Below are 18,045 nucleotides of genomic sequence, written 5' to 3' on the forward strand. Positions count from 1 at the left end.
TGCAGCTTGTTCTCACGATCGCGAATACTGAACTTGGAAAAAAAAAGTTGTTGCAATTAAATAATAACCCAACCTTGTGCATCTGAGGCATGATTTCACTCCTTCTGCATGCCTCAGACATATTTTAGTCTATTCTGTGACATCAGAGAAGTTGAGCCAATGGCAACGAGACAGGCCGTGAAGCCTCTCTGCTTCCAATAATATAGAACAGGGGTGTCAAACTCCTGTCGTCACGGCGTCATCGCATGATGTATCGTGACTTTTTTTCCCCTTCGCTAAACCGGGCATGGGCATGGCCAGCGCAAGACGCCTCTGGCCAACGAGCTGCGAGTTTGACAACCCTGATCTAGAATGACATTATGTCCAGACAGTCAGTGGAACCTCAATTTTGCAAGGCTAGTCCCTAGGCTACTAAGGGACTAGCCTTGGCTACTAAGTAATAGCAACTGGTTTTTTTTGTTTTTTTTTAATTTGATTTATATGCCGCCCTTCTCCGGAGACTCAGGGTGGCTTACAATGCGCTAAGCAATAGCCTTCATCCTTTTGTATATTTATACAAAGTCAGCTTATTGCCCCCACAAACTGGGTCCTCATTTTACCTACCTTAGAAAGGATGGAAGGCTGAGTCAACCTTGAGCCTGGTAAGATTCGAACCTGCAGAAATTGCAGGCAAATTTCTCACTGTACCACACTGGTGTCTTATTTATTTATTTATTTATTTATTTATTTATTTATTTATTTATTTATTTATTTATTTATTTATTTATAATTTAATTTATATACCACCCCCCTCCCGAAGGACTCGGGGCGGTGTACAGCCAATTAAAAACACAAAACACAACAACAGTTTTAAAATAGTTAAAAGTATTAAATAATTTCGGCCAGAATTTAAAACCCAAAATTTAAAACACCAATTTAAAAATCATTTACATAAATAGCTCTGTCTGGCGGAACAGCAGGGTCTTAAGGGCACAGCGAAACACACGGAGGTCGGAGATCTTGCATATGCCCCTGTTGCTGCATCCTTCATCCCTTCATCAAATACCAGCTCCCAGGTCCATAATAGCTGCTTTTCTCCATCCAAGGAAGAACCAACCCACAAAGTTAGGCTTACACACAGAACCTCTATGCACAAGGATCAGGGGTGAAATTCTGCAGGTTCTGACAGGTTCTGGAGAACCGGTAGCGGAAATTTTGAGTAGTTCAGAGAATCAGCAAATACCACCTCTGGCTGGCCCCAGAGTGGGGTGGGAATGGAGATTTTGCAATATCCTTCCCCCAGGAATTGGGTGGGAATGGAGATTTTGCAGTATCTTTCCCATGCCATGCCCACCAAGCTACGCCCACCAAGCTACGCTCACCAAGCCACACCACGCCCATCAAGCCACACCCACAGAACCGGTAGTAAAAAAAATTGGATTTTACCACTGACAAGGATACATATGCAGGGGCTGGGGGCTATTCTCCAAGTTGGAATTGAGTGAACTCTTAGGCCTGCAAAGAAAACTACTGTTAATGAGTTGCAGGAAAAATCCAGGCTCCAGGCCAGGGTCAGGAAAAATCATTTTTAATGGGCAAAGCAGATGTTTCTCAAACTCATTGCAAAAGTTAGGAAGGCTCCAGGCCAGGAACAGTTGGAAGAGAGAATCCTGCTTTCTCCTCCTCCTAAGAAGAGACATGGATGTCTGTGTTATGAGTGTTTTGGGGTGAGTACAATAAGATTACCTTGCTCTGCCAGCAAAAGCTGGGTTGCAAACAGCTCTGGTGCTACTATTGCTCTGCCAACTAACTGGACTTGAACAGGAAAGACCTCCTCCATAGGAGTGTTTTTCAAACTTGACAGCTTTAAGATATGTGGACTTCAACTCCCAGAATTCCCCATGGCTGACTGAAGAATTCTGGGAGTTGAAGTCTGTGTGTCTTAAAGTTGCCACGCTTGAAAAAAATTTGCTCTATATCACCAGCCAGAAGCTGCTGCTCCCCTCCGGTACAGACTGCACAGTTATTCCTCCATCTCTCTCTCTCTCTCTCTTTTTTTAATCTGTTAGCTGTGATTCTAGGATCTCCTTTGAGGTCATCCCTGTTATCTATATATTTAGTATTACTATATTGAAATTTGGATGTTTAGTAACACTTTGCACTTGTTTATACATTGTGCAATGAGCCCTTGCCAAGCATCTGAAATCACTGCTTGCAAGGGACTTATAAAATTAGTCTGAAAGTCACATTTGACCCTAAGAATACAAGTTGTTCTGCATTCACAGTTATGAGCGGCTTGTTGCCAGAATACATGTGATCTGCAATTTTTGTCAGTCATTTGGAGAGCAAAAGGATGCTCCTTACTGGAACTGGCTTCTTAAAAAGGCATCTTCTCTAAGGACAAATAGTATCCTAGAAAGTTATTTCACCTGCAGAGAAGATTGTAATTCAGTGCTTTTTGAACTTGAGAACTTTTAAGGTACTTGGACTTCCAGAATTCCCCAGTCAGCTGGCTGAGAATTCTGGAATTTGAAGTCTACATATCTATCCATCTATCCCATCTATCTGCTCTTTTGTTCATAGTCAAATGCTCTCCCCGGTGTTCTTACCTACCACAATGAGCAAACAAATGCCAATTTACTCATTTCTGTTGCTCCCACAAAAAAAAATAGATGTCCACCCTATCAGTTTAGTGATGGGAAACTTTGACCAGTAATGGAGAACTGGTAGTTTTCCAGAAGTAGCTGTGTTGAAAGTCTAGCATCCCTCACCATTGGTTGAATGGCAGGTGCAGCGTGATATATTCCAGGATCCCCACCAACTCTCGTAATACACAAGATAACGATATCTTGATATCAGGACTCCCTCTTAATGTGATTCATATATAAAACTGTTTTAGTTACCTTTCATAATATTTATCCTGGTTTACTAGCTATCTTCATTCCAAAACAAAGGCATTCAAATGAACAAATGAAACGCTCTCCCAAGATATTATATTATATTATATTATATTATATTATATTATATTATATTATATTATATTATATTATTATTACATTACATTACATTACATTACATTACATTACATTACATTACATTACATTATATTGACTCTCTGGGACAGATTTTGACAACTTGATGGTGGACTCGACACCTTTGGATGCCAACATGGTGAGGTACTGTGTTAATCTTAGTGGAAGGAATTAGAAGCATTATTCCTAGTCAACAGTAGCTTTGTTCTGGCTAAGATTTACATATTATTCAATGTTAGGAAGAAATTGGTGATGTAAGGGATGATAAGCTCCACCTTACTGGATGTCTGCAGGGTAGACATCTATGGGAGAAAATTTAATTTGGATTCCTGCACTAAGCAAAGATGACTGCAGTGGTCCTTTCCAACTTCACGATTTGGGTCAACTTCAAAAATGCATCCTGATATATCCCTTGGAATACATAACAATAAAAGGAAAGTAACCTTCTGGCACCAAGCCAGCTTCAAAAGACAAGTTTTGATCTAAATAAGAAATACAGATTTATAGTCTACAAATGAAACGAAGGAAAATGCATACACCCCTCTCATTCCCACACCCAGAGTTGATGGTTTATTTATTTACAAGTAACCATACCTTCAAAGAGAGAGTCAGTGTGGACTCATGGCTAAGACCAGGGTGAAATCCTGCAGGTTCTGACAGGTTCTGGAGAACCGGTAGCTGAAATTTTGAGCAGTTCAGAGAACCAGCAAATACCACCTCTGGCTGGCCTCAGAGTGAGGTGGGAATGGAGATTTTGCAATATCCTTCCCCCAGGAGTGGGGAGGGAATGGAGATTTTGCAATATCCTTCCCCCAGGAGTGGGGAGGGAATGGAGATTTTGCAGTATCCTTCCCCTGCCACACCCACCAAGCCACACCCACCAAGCCACAGAACCAATAGTAAAAAAAATTGGATATCACCAATGGTTAAGACACAAGGCTAGAATCCAGGAGACAGTGAATTCTAGTCCTAAACTTGGGCATTAAGCCAGTCGAGTCATCTTGGGCTAGTTCATCTCCTTCAGCCCTAGGAAGCAGGTAAAGGCAAACCACTTCTGAAGAAAAAAAACCTTGCTAAGAAAACTCCAGGGACTAAAGTCTAGGCAATCAATAGGGTTAAAAGCTGACCCAAAGGCACAAACAAATAACTTTTAAAGAGAAAAATCCAGCTGCTTGTTCATTGGATGCTCCTTTGGAAGCATCCTTGGCCAAGCCTAAGACAGAAATGATGACTAGGTGACTTTCCAGATGATACTATCAGATATATATTGATGGTCGTGCTCATTTGGTTCTATGAGGAAGTTATTTGGTCAATACAGCTTCAAAAGGTTGTTTTTATTATTTACAAATATATACATGTATACAATAATGAACAGGGTGTCCTGTTGCATTTTTTACCCTAACTGTATGACTCAGATGTTGAGAGGAGAGAGAAGTTCACGTGTTGTCTTGCTGAGAGATAGATGAGAGAGAGAGAAAAAAAGGGGAAGATATCCAAGTGGTTTCTAGGTAAGAGTCCAATAAGAGAGTTCATTGGCTGATATAGTCACATGTGATGTCTGTAAAGACTTAACCCCTTCTAGTCTCTGGTGCATCATATGCAGGCAATATCTGACAGATACTAAAGTACAAATCTTTATCCAAAGCATAAAAGGCATAGGCTAAAAAACTCATACATCTGCCTATTTAATACTACACAGTTGTGGGTTCTAGGATTGTCAGGAAGATAAATCTGGCGAGGGAAATCACATAGACTCATGGTAGAAAAGAAGATACAAATCTGGTAAATGAAAATAAGTAAGAATTGTGATTGGCCACCTACCCACCCAGCCCGGTGCAGCAGCCTTCAGCTAGATATGAGTTCTCAGCCTTCCACCTGCAACATGAAAATAAACTTTCCTATTACTAAGGACTGCTTTGAACACATAAAGTGTTAACTAATTATGCAATCCTAACAAACTGTGTTCCTACAATCCACAAGGCCTCACCCCAGCATAAGTCATTACTCAGGGGAAAATTTAAAATGCAATCATAACATTACTCTAGCCCATTAAAACAATGAAATGAAGGACGGTGTGTACCAGGGTGGGACGAAAGCGGAGAAAATTGTTGTTTTAAGGCATTTTACATAACGGCTGTATCACTACTGTCCTTTCAAGAGATGGAGGGAAAAAGTACATTTCAAAGCCGTTCGGCCATTAAGATCTGCTGGTGAACTCTTCAGGGTGAATAGCAAAAGTGAGGATCTTTTCATACGACTGGAACCTTATAAATGCTTATTTATTTGAAAGGTTTGCTTCTTGTTGCTTTACATTAAAGAGAAGCCTCAAGGTGGCTTATCGGCTCTACATTACGGGGTGTTTTGGGTTTTTTTCAGGCTTGTATGTTACCACACAAAAAAGGAGGAAGAGGGACGAGGAAAAGAAACAACTCAAGCCAGAGATGGTATTCATCAGGTTCTAACCAGTTCTGGAGAACTGGTAGCAGAAATTATGAGTGGTTCAGAGAACAGGTAAATACACCTCTGACTGGCCCCGCCCCCATCGATTCTCTGCCTCCTGAGTCCCAGCTGATCGGGAGGAAATGGGGATTTTACAGTATCCTTCCCCTGGAGTGGGGTGGGAATGGAGATTTTACAGTATCCTTCCCCTGCCACACCCACCAAGCCATGCCATGTCCACCAAGCCACACCCACAGAACCGGTAGTAAAAATTTTTGAAACCCACCACTGATTCAAGCGCTAGCTTTTGTTGCTAGTTATAGTTCTTACCATATCCATCTGCAATGAAACAGAAAAGCTGTTTAGTCAGGTGAGAGGTGGGGAGAACCTGCTTACAAAATCCTTGCCTGGATGTCTGCTTTTCTGGATTCCTTGGGTGTGACAGACTATCAGGGTGAGCTGCTAAGTTTACAGTAATTTGCTATCAAAAATGAACTAAAATGCGTGGCCATTTTGCACAGTGAAGCAGGCTTGACTGTTTCAGGATTGTAGTTTAAGAAAGGGTGACTTGTGCCCTTGCACAGGCAACAGGCGTGCATGGATGTAATAGATCAGGAGGCCTTGCTCACAAATAGCCAACAGTCTGAGGAGAACGCATTGCACAGGAAAAACAGGAATCTGGCCATTACAGCATATACCTGCTGCCAAATGTAAGATCTATTACATGACCCGTCGGCCGTGTCATTGAACAACACATTTACCATGGTTTATTATTCAGAATACAGAGTTGGGAGGGACCTTGAATTTCTTCTAGTCCAGGAGTGTCAAACTCAAGGCCCTCAGGCTGGATCCGGCCCACGGGGTGCTTAAATCTGGCCGATAGGGCCGGCCTGGAAATAGCAAAGGACCGGCCCACAGTGCTTCTGACAGGCAAAACAGGGGGAGGGGGGGAATGTGCAGCCCACCCCCACACCCTGTTTTGGCCAGCAAAGTGCTGGAGGCCATCCAGGTTGAAAATGGAGCACAGGGGGGGGGACAAGTACATGCCCCACCCCGTTTTGACCAGCAAGGTGCTGCAGGAAACTGTCCACGCTGAAAACGGGGCACGGGGGTCTGTGTGTGGCCCCCATGCCCTGTTTTGGCCGGCACGGTGCTGCAGGAGGCATCCGTCCCGTCTCTCCCTCCCCCCCCCCTCCCACTAGCCGGCCCACGGAGAACTACAATGCTGATCCGGTCCTTTGACATCTAAAGAAATCCAGTTTGAAACTCCTGTTCTAGTCCAAACTCTGCTCAAGCAGGAGACCCTATATCAGTGTTTCTCAACCTTGGAAGCTTGAAGATGGGCGGACTTCAACTCCCAGAATCCCCCAGCCAGCGCTGCTGGCTGGGGGATTCTGGGAGTTGAAGTCCACCCATCTTCAAGCTACCAAGGTTGAGAAAGGCTGCCCTATATCATTCCAGACAAATTGCTGTCCAGTGGAACCCTCAACAATTATCTTCTGAATGGTAATTTACATTATATGCTCATATATAAATCCATGCACAGATAATCTGACCCTTGAATGTTTAACCAAAATGCCATGAGAAATGCATCACCTCTGCATAAATTGACCCTCAATATTTCTGTATGTCTTAATTTTCATAGTTGGCTTATCTGTAAGTGGTGCAGTTTCAGGGCTAACGCTGAAATGTAATTTTATCATATTTTATTTATCCATATATTAAATTATTGTATTTTATTCCAATCTCATTTGAAATTGTATTTTATTCCAATTTCATTTTAATTCTATTTTGTTCCAATTCCGTTTTAAATTGTTTTTATAGGATTTTAATAATAATTGTGTTTGGAACTCTGCACTGTAATATCGCCAATGGGCTAATCAATAAAGTAAACTAACTAACTAAGCTTACCATCATGGCCAGAATAGAAAATATTTCTTTGAAACATAATTGGACAGATTTCACAAGTGTATCTACAAAACTTTTTATTTGCTTGTTTTTGGAAACCTTCATCCACCGAATTTAGTTTGCATTGGAATTTCTGATTTTCATATGTCTATCTTGATGCATTTAAATTGGCACTAATCCATTGTTAATTAAAATCTATGATCTATTTCTATTTTTGGTCTACCCAGGAACCTATTGTGGTCCGCTGGCAGCCTGCGGAGCTGGCAGCAGAGTCGGACAATGAGAAGGTTGGGGAAGAACATGGGCCAGTCCTGGAGTCTGGGGAAGGCTTGGACGCGGGCTCTGCGTCAGAGGCAGAGAAAGGGGTCCAGGGCCATCTGGGAGTTATGTGCTGCCTCTGAAGCCTTCAGAGTCAGACATCAGGGAAGCAGAGGAACAGGGGGAGCCTGTTCCCAGTGTGTGCATGTGCAGAACTGCCAGAAGGCAAGAACAGTTAAAACAAAAGGGACGACTCAGGAGTAGGGCTTGGAGATGATTGCCTCCCCCACATAAGACATAAAGGAGGAGCAAAGACATGTGAGCCTTCGCAGGAAGCAACTTTGTTTGTTCTGGTCGGTTTAACTTCTGAAGCTCCATTTCGATTCTGTGCTCTGTGCGGCCTTGCAAAGCTAAGTGCCAATTAGGCCTTTGGCAGCGTGTCAAGCAGTGGTGGGTTGCCCCCGGTTCGCATCGGTTCTATAGAACCAGTAATAAAACCATTGGGAGGCTCCGCCCACTGACCCTGACATCATCAAAATGCTTCTGCGCATTTTATCCTATCAGGAATCATGGCAGAATTGAAACAAACCATAGATTCATCTATACTGAAAAGTTGTGGAGTGGATTTTTCCTTCTTTTTCACCTTTCTCTCAATTTATTTAATCAAAAGAACAGAAAAAGAAGAAAAAAGAGAAGTGGCTGAGTTTTTTCATGGGGGTGGTGATGAACTGTGTATAATTTTGGAGTACCTCTTTTAACTATGCAAGATTAAAACAAAAAAGGAAAAACCTTAGCAAAAACCCATTTACATTCCAATTACTGAATTAACAGCAAAAACTCCAGGTGGATAAATGTTGAGCCATCAGTTAGTTTTCTCCATTATGGGTTTATTGCATTTGTAAATTGACCGAGCCTTTGATCTACTGTGTCCTATTTGGTTTTGAGGCATTTGTTTTGTTTATTCATTTGTTTTCATCTTCCCTGGTCAAAAAGGCATTTTCCCACATATCCAAAACTCTGCCTCCAAGAAAAATTTATTTGCTGGCATTCATTTCAGGCAATGTTTGCTTGTGCCTCCACCCCGACCCCCCCCCAAACCGGACTGATCCAGCATTAAACCTAATTTACAGTTTGTAACTCTAATAACTTCTCTAGAATAGCCACATACTTTGCTTAGCCTCCTTCTCAAATTACTGCTCTCAGCTTAAAGAAGCCAAACAAAATCTAAACATTTATGGAAAGTTTGCCGTACTTGAATTCCTTTGCTAGACAAGGAAGTTCACACAGCACTGAAGAAATGGAGAAAAATCTCTTCCAAGCAAAAAAGAAATAAACACTGGGGGCTGAATCACAGGATACAAGTCTGCTCCATAAATAGGGAAGATTCCTTCCCCTCTCCTTTCAACATTAAATTGTCCACCCTTTAATTTGGGAAGAGGTACAAATAAGACAAAGGGGAATTTTTGGCAAGATGTGTTGTCAACAATTCCCATCCCCCTTCCACACCATATTTATTTATATGAGCAAAAGAATATTAGAATACAGCTACCGGTAATAAAAAGACTATTTCTGAAAACTTGAGACACAGACACGGTCAGAATGCATCAGCACTTAATTAGTGGGGATACTAGCATGAGCTGGATCAGTTCACCCCTGCCAGCATGTTGCTTACTTCCTAAAGTATCATGAATCCAGGAAAAATGGGGTTTTTAAAAAAGCACTTAGTTTTCAAATCCTTGTTGCTTCCACTGTTGGAGGAAGGCATCAATCCATTGCTTGCTACAAGTGCACTTGGACATTTCTTCAAGGTTGCTTGTACAGTATTGATACCTCTCCTGACCTCTCTAATCTTCAGGAACTGGGCATCATAGCTTGCAAAAACTGGCCTTCACTCCATGAAACTGCTCACTTTGCCACTTTGGGTGTTATACATATGTGAAGCAGCTGATAGCTATTTTAAAGAAATAAATCCCCAACAATGATCTTCTGAATGGTAATTTACAGTATATGCTCATATATAACAAGACCATGGATAATCTGACCCTTGAATGTTTAACCCAAATGCCATGAGAAATGCATCATCTCTGCAAAAATTGACCCTCAACATTTTTGTATGTTTAAATTTTTCATAGTTGGCTTATCTGTAGGTGGTACAGTTTCATATGACATTTGGGTTAAACATTCAAGGGTCTGCTTATCCATGGATGGGCTTATCCACAAGTATATATAAAATATATGGGAATTTTTAAAGCAAGTGTTACTGTAGGTACTTGTGGGTAAGCTCATCCATGGATCCAGTTGTTGGGATGTATTCCGTTGCTGGGATGCATTTTGGCACCTATAATTCTCAGCTTATCTGCAGTTTATCTGTCATGTATGATAGTCCATACTAAAAGTATTAGTTCAATCAGAATAGAGATGGAAGGTACCTTGGAGGTCTTCTAGTCCAATCCTCCGGCTCAAGCAGGGGACCGCCTATACCTGTGATGGCGAACCTATGGCACACGTGCCACAGGTGGCACGCGGAGCCATATTTGTGGGCACGCAAGTGTTGCCCTAGCTCAGCTCCAGCGCATATGCGCGCGCTGGTCAGTTGAATTTCGGGCCTTCTGGGCCCACTGGAAGTCAGGAAACGAGCTATTTCTGGCCTCCAGAAGGCCTCCGGGGGGCGAGGGAGGCCGTTTTCACCCTCCACAGGCTCCTAAAAAGCCTCTGGAGCCTGGGGAGGGCAAAAAAAGGGCCTACCAGGCCCACCAGTAACCTTTTTGCCATTGTGTGCCAAAAGAGGGGGAGTGCGGGAGGGTTGCGTGTGCATGCGCGGGGGGCAGGGCAGGTCATTGAATTATGGGTGTGGGCACTCACGCGCACGACCCCCCTGTGCTCCCCCCACTTTTTGCACGCGACAGCAAAAAGGTTAGCCATCACTGGCCTGTACCATTTCAGACAAATGGCTGTCCAATCTCTTTTTAAAAACCTCCAGTGATGAAGCATCCACAACTTCTGAAGGCAAGCTGTTCCACTGGTTAATTGTTCTGGCTGTTAGGAAGTTTCTCCTTAATTCCAGATTGCTTCTCTCCTTGATTAGTTTCCATCCATTGTTTTTTGTTTTGCCTTCTGGTGCTTTGGAAAATAAGTCGACTCCCTTTTCTTTATGGCAGCACCTCAAATACTGGAATACAACTGTCATGTCACCCCTAGTCCTTCTTTTCTCTAGGCTAGCCATACCCGGTTCCTGTAACTGTTCTTCATATGTTTTAGTCTCCAGGCCTTTAATCATCTTAGTTGTTCTTTTCTGCACTTTTTCCAAAGTTTCAGCATCTTTCTTTGTAATATAGTGACCAAAATTGGATGCAGTATTCCAGGTGTGGCCTTACTAAGGTTTTATAAAGCAGAATTAACACTTCTCATGATTTTGATTCTGTGTCTTCTTTGCCATCTTCTTTCCTTAGTGGAGTAACTGTTTGATCCAGGGGAACAACAGTAAGCCTTGGAGAGGAGTAGAAACCAAATCTGATAGTTCCTTCATCAATATACTGATTTAGATCTATCTTTAACTGTTTGCACAAGAGATTAGTTTGGAGTAAAATAGAGTAAACTAGGCAGAGAATTAGCATTATTGTAAGAACTCAGACATGTTAGTGTGTGTGATCTATGACCTATCAAGACAGAATATTTGTTTCAGAATTACATGTTATATATTATAATCCGCTAGCATGGCTTTAAGGTATTTCGTGAATCGAGTCACTTAGGGCGACAGAAATATAGGGAGTCAAGAGGAAAAGTTATCCTCAGAACAGTTTTGCCAACAAATCAGAGAGGCTTAGAGAGAATGATCTTTGGAGGTAGGGAAGTTTAATTTAGGAGCTGAGAAATTCATACTCTTTGGGCCTGTCGTACAATTGCCCAATTTGGAACAGAAATTCACAGGCTGCCAGCCTAATGTTGTAGAATTTGTTGCTTGTTAATATGTGAAATCAATCAACGTACCAGGAGTTATGAATACTTTACATATGGGACAAATTGTAGAACAGTAAAAGGCTTAATTAACAGTGGATTGTTGTTCTGTCCTCTTTGACTATATATGCATCCACGTTTTCTTGAGTTGGTTTATGACTCTGTATTTCATGTAACTTCATTTTCTTTATTCCCCCACGTCTATTGCTATCTTGCAAATTTTAGATATTGCATCTGAGGATGGAGGAATCCTTCTTATAGTAGAGGGTTTTGTTTTGCTGTAGTTTTCTTAAGTTTAATTAAGGAAAAACAGCCCTGGTCCTTCTTGCAACTCTCTGTCCCTAACATTGCTCAGGAAAACGTTTGTGGTCAACCAGGAAAAGAGGGCAGATGAAATTATTGGCACTATAGAGGACAGGTGAGCAGGCTGTATGGAGGAAGTGTTCAGTGCATGGGCCAGTGGTGGGTTGCTCCCCGTTCGGTCTGGTTCTATAGAACCGGTAGTTAAACTGGCGGGGGGCTCCGCCCTCCCGCCATGACATCATCATGGGTGATCTGTGCATGCGCTCCCATTGCGAACCGGTAGTAAAGGTAAGTAGAACCCACCCTGATCTGTACTGTGGAACCGTGTTTCCTAAAAACCTAATGATTTTTTCCTTGAATTAGTTTCTTTCATTGATAGGAATATGCCAAAATGATATGAAAATCTGAAACAAAAAACTATCTAAAGTTTACTGCAGCCCCTGAATGTGATTGATTAAATATCCAAATACATCTTTTTTCCAGCAACAAATTAATGGGTTATATTAATTGCTGGGGGGGGGGTTGTATTCAAAATGTAAATTAGTTCCTGTAATGTAATAACATGAAGGATAGTGGCTCCCAAATAAATAAAAGACTTTTCAACTCTTTAAAGCAGGGGTGTCAAACTCAAGGCCCGGGGACCAGATCCGGCTCGAGGGGTTCTTAGATTTGGCCCGCGGAGCCACTCTGGAAACAGTGAAGGACTGGCCTGCAGTGCCTCTGCCAGCGAAAATGGAGCTCGGGAAGACTGAGTGCAACCCTCCCAACTCTGTTTTCACTGGCAGAGGGTTGCAGGAGGCCATCACAGCCGAAAATGGAGCTCACAAAGAATGTGGGCAGAATTCTCAACTCCATTTTCGCTGGCAGAGGGTTGCAGGAGGCCGTCGCAGCTGAAAACGTAGCTTGGGAGCCCATTTTCACTGGCAAAGCGCTCGGGCCACCACAGCCCCCCCGACACGAGTGATGTCAATGCCCATGCCCACTCCAGCCTCCCAAGATCAACCACAACCCTGATGAGGCCCTCAATGAAATCCAGTTTGACCTCTGCTTTAAAGGTTGTTTTGAGACACTTACTAGTTTTTATGCATGTGTTTTTCAATTTATAAAACAGCTTGAAGTTAAAAGGTCAAGTGACAATAAATATTGCCTGTTTTTTTAATTTGCCAAAATGTGATTGCTACAAAGTTGGATGCACTTACTGGTTTTCAAGTAAATATGATTTGAAGCACTTTGGTTTTCCTTTATTTGAACATTTTTTTCTTTAGCAGAGGGCCCGATGGGGGAGAGACCAACCTAGAAATTTAAGACTGCAAATAACCCTAGAGCAGGGTCAAACTCGCGACCCGTGGGCCAAGGTGTCATGTGTTGGCCACGACCACACCTGGTTTAGCGAAGGGAGAAAAAGTCCTGATGTCACATGATGCCACCGTGACAATGCAAGTTTGACACCCTGCCCTAGAGGGTTAATTTCCTACTTAGTTTTGAGTGTATAATGAAAAGTCTATGAACTTAGATGGGATTTTTTAAATAAAAACAACTTCCAACCTCCAAGAAATATTACCTCATAACATGAAATTAATGGAGTTCAAAGTTTATCAAAAAATAAACTGGGTAAGCATATATATCAGTAACATCTGTAGTTTATATATTCCCAGTATTGAAGTTTTAATGTTTAGTAATGGTGACTATTCATTTTTATTTGGTTAAAATGACAGGGAACTGACAAAATGTAAAGATGAAAAGAGATTGTAGAGGTGAGAGCAAGAGGGGAGGGAGAGAAATTAAAGAGAGATTAAAACCGTTGATAGAATATGTAAAACGTGGCAAAAAATATCATTTTGGGGAATATACAATGCAGACCCATAGAAATAGTGTAAGAACAACAAAATAAAGATGTAAAGGAAAGGAAACGCAGCTAAACCTAGTTTATACCAATAATATTCACTCTGGCTATTTCTATCCTTGGAAACCATTCTTGCTTCCACATCTGTACAGCTTCATTCGTCGCCTTATCTTTTAAAATAGCAATAGCAGTAAGACTTATATACCGCTTCATAGTGCTTTATGGCCCTCAAAGCAAAGCTGGCTGAGGAATTCTGGGAGTTGAAGTCCACAAGTCTTAAAGTTGCCAAGGTTGGAGATCCCAGCTTAAGAGGACAAACCTTCAGTCGGGTAATGTACTAAGACAGAATGACAGCTCCCTTTTTAAACTGAGACAAAGAATGCTAAGACGTTAATTATTAGCATATGAATAGCAGTGACAAAGAAAATTCAGACCGACGTTAACAGCAGCAGAATAACACTATTTACAGAATCCAGTTGAAAATTTGTGATTTCTCAAATAAAGTTCAGTAAGTAGCTTTGATGGTACATTTAATTCAACTTTGGTTAAATAACTGCATTTATTCAAGAGAGAGGAAATGATTATTTTAGATGTCAGACAAAGATTTGCATATTTTTAAATAATATGATGGAAAACAAAAATAAGGAAGCTCTAAACGTTCCAAATTATCTGATCACAATAAAATGGGGATGTGGAAGATCCTTCCCATTCGTGTACATACTTTCGTGCACTTCCCGTTCGTGCACTTATCTTGACTGGCAAGGAAAATTAACCATTAATAGTTTCAATAGGGAAATGTGGACTTGACAGTGGTTATAGGTACAGCACAGAGGTGGGTTTCAGCTGGTTCTGACCAGTTCTGGAGAACTGGTAGCAGAACTTTTGTGTAGTTCGGACAACCGGTAGTAAAAATTCTGACTGGCCCCGCCTCCATCTATTCTCTGCCTTCCAAGTCCCAGCTGATTGGGAGGAAATGGGGATTTTGCAGTAACCTTCCCCTGGATTGGGGAGGGAATGGAGATTTTACAGTATCCTTCCCCTGCCACACCCACCAAGCCACGCCCACAGAACCGGTAGTAAAAAAAATTGAAACCTACCACTGGTACAGCCTGATGTGGACAGTGGTAAGATTTCAATCAAATTCATCTCTTTTCAAAATCACCTTGACTTCCTGTAATTTTTTTTTTAGTTTCAGTCAAACATTTTTATGTTTGAAGGTTTGCTATATTGCCGCTTTCTAAAATTATCAATCCACTCTTCTTCATCATCCTATTTTCTTTTGAGGTAAGCAATATTATACAATGTGGGGGGGGGGAAGCAAGAAAAAAAGGAAGCCAAAGAAATTATAGTAGGAGAGAAAGGTGAGGCATGGGGGAAATATAGATTTACTGTATGCCCATTAATTATACTTCAATGGAACGATCCCTGCAAACCGTTCTTGCTCCTCCTATAACTATTCACCACTTCATACACTGCTTGTTGTTTCTTAAACCTCTCATACACTTTTGAGGATCTCAGCTAATCCATCCAAAAGCATTTTTCCTCGGTCTTCGCTCATTCGGTCTTTGTATATTTGTAGTACAATCTGAATCCAATTCAAATTTTTTACATGACTGAACCATCTCAGTGTTAATTGGTGAGTTTGACACCCTTGCTATAGAGCAGTGGTCCCCAACCTTTTTATCGCCGCGGACCAATCAGCCTTTGATAATTTTACCGTGGCCCGCTGAGCGCGCGCAGGGGTGGGGGCTTTGGGCCACACGTGCGTACCTGCGCGGGGCTCTCTTCCCTGGAGCCTTTGCGCACGGCCCAGGAGCTTTTGCGCACAGCCCAGGAGCTTTTGCGCACGGCCCAGGAGCCTTTGCGCTGCAGCGTTCATGTCCCCCGGCCGCTGCGCGGCCCGGTGCCAGGTACTCCACGGCCTGGCACCGGTCCGCGGACCGGGGGTTGGGGACCACTGCTATAGAGGGTATGCCTCTATTGACATAGCCAGCTCTCATTTCCACAGAAGGAAGTGCGCAGAATTGTTTCTTTTAATCATCATTCCTCACACACACACAGAATTATAGTACCCATTATCTTCCCACTGACATTTGCATCTGTTAAAATTTCTGCATCCATTTTCTCACCTCTCGTAAGCATTCAAGAGAGCCAGTTGGGGTCTAAGGTACTGGAGTGATAGAAAGTTAAGAGTTCTAGTACTGGCTAGAAGTCAGCTGGGTGTCTTTGGGCCAATCACTTTCTTACAGCCCTAGGAAAAAGAAATGGCAAATATCTATGGAGATTCTCAGTCATCCAGGTCATGATTGTCCCAAAGGTACTTCAAGAGGCAAATGGACTTTCTGGTTTTTCTTTGAAGATGTTTCGTTTCTCATCCAAGAAGCTTCTAATAATCAAGTCAGAATTGAAGAAGCTTCTTGGATGAGCAGGGAAACGTCTTCAAGGAAAAACAAAGTCCAGTCGCCTTTTGAAAAAAGGACCTTTGGGACAAGGAAATTTCTTGTCCATATACTTGCCAGGAATCGCGTCTTAGTAGAAAGCAGGAAAAAAGCATTCAACCAAATTCATTTACATACTCTAGTGGTTTTTTTGGTCACTTTTGTGTATAACTTGCAACTTTTTGTTCCATTTTCCTTGACCAATACTACCTTCATCTTCCAGCTGATTTTCAGATTCACGGCCCATCGAAATCATTTAGGTTCTCAGACCACAAAACTGCAGTGTCAGCATACAAAAGGATGTCCACGTTCATGTGCCCAATAAATCCTTTTAGCATCACCACCATCATTCCTTAACCATTTTTCCAGAATACATAAAACAATTAAAACGTTTTTTTCCCCCTTTTGGTGTTGGAGTAAACTATTAATTCAGTATTTTATTTATTCTGCTTGTTTTGCGAAATTTCATCATAATATTTTTAGCAAGACACCTTCTCTAGCCACAAAATATTTCATAATTCAAGCCTATTGAATTTACCAGGTTTTTTTTTTTTCAAATCAACCAATGTACAATAAGATTTCTTTCTCAGATTCATACTTTTCACTGTAAAAGTAAATATTGGTGACTAGCATGCCTAGGTGCAGTTACTAGCAGAAACCCTAAGTACTAGTAGTCCTCGACTTACAGCAGTGACCGTTCAAAGTTATAACAGCACTGAAAAAAGTGATTATGACCATCTTTCACACTTACAGCTGTTGTGGCATTCCCATGGTCACATGCTCAAAAGTCAGACGTCTGGCAACTGACTCATATTTATGGAAATTAGTGTCCTGGGTCACTAATTATGCGACCCTCTTATAAGCAGAATCAATGGGTAAACCAGATTTACTTAACCGTGTTACTTATTTAAGAACTGCAGTGATTCACTTAGCAATAGAAATTTTGGGCTCCACTGTGGTCGTAAGTTGAGGATTACCTGTACATCTTGGTTGAAATGTGTAAGATTTAAGGAGTGCTTGCATTTCCACTGCTGCTGCTCCAAAATGGGAAGGAAGAACAGTGATGTGACATTTAATATTTGCAAACAAGTACAGCATAAAAGAACATTTTGTGCAGAATTCGGTATATCATTCAAGAATGGTGCTAACAAATCCAGATCACCTCAACATTCAAACTTGCATGTATTTAACATGGCCAAACATATAATAAACCTGAACAATTATTATAGTTTTAAACAAAATTCTTATATTGGCTTCTAGAAAAGCCATGCATATTTATGTTAACCTTGTAAAAGACTTTGGGGCTGTTTCCAAAGATATTAACATTAAAAATGCTTCTATTGTATTTGATTCTTGCATGGAACAAAATTATTCACTAAAATTGCTTATGTCTAGCGGCGATAAAAGATTTGAATGCTGCAGGATTAAACCCATCCAGATCGAATACATTCAAGCTAACATCTCATCATGAAAACAAAACGATAAAGACATTTGATATACATTCAAACTGTAATTATTTAAGTGCTCTAGTTTGGAAGGGAAATAAAACAGCCACTTTACAACCCAATCAGAGTAATGGGTTATTTAGTATCCATCTTCTTTAGCTTTTCTTGACCTCAGGCAGATTTTTCAAACTTGCGACTATGGTTAACTTTGAATTGAAAAAAATACCTATCTTTTTTAAAACATGTTTTCACATGCAACCTTTTAATGTAGGGATATGTGCAACATTCTCCCAAAGGTTTTGGACTTCAGATCCCATCAGCTCCAGCTAGTCCAAAGGCGATAAATGTGAGAACACTGTAGGTGAAAATATATACGGAGGGCATCATGTTACTTGTTCTTGTCTTAATGCAAAGGCTGTAACATAGTGCTATATCCACACTAATGC

This window comes from Pituophis catenifer, unplaced genomic scaffold, assembly GCF_029215685.1.
Source record: "Pituophis catenifer annectens isolate HBS135680 unplaced genomic scaffold, rPitCat1.0.hap2 SCAF_6, whole genome shotgun sequence".
NCBI lineage: Eukaryota > Metazoa > Chordata > Lepidosauria > Squamata > Colubridae > Pituophis > Pituophis catenifer.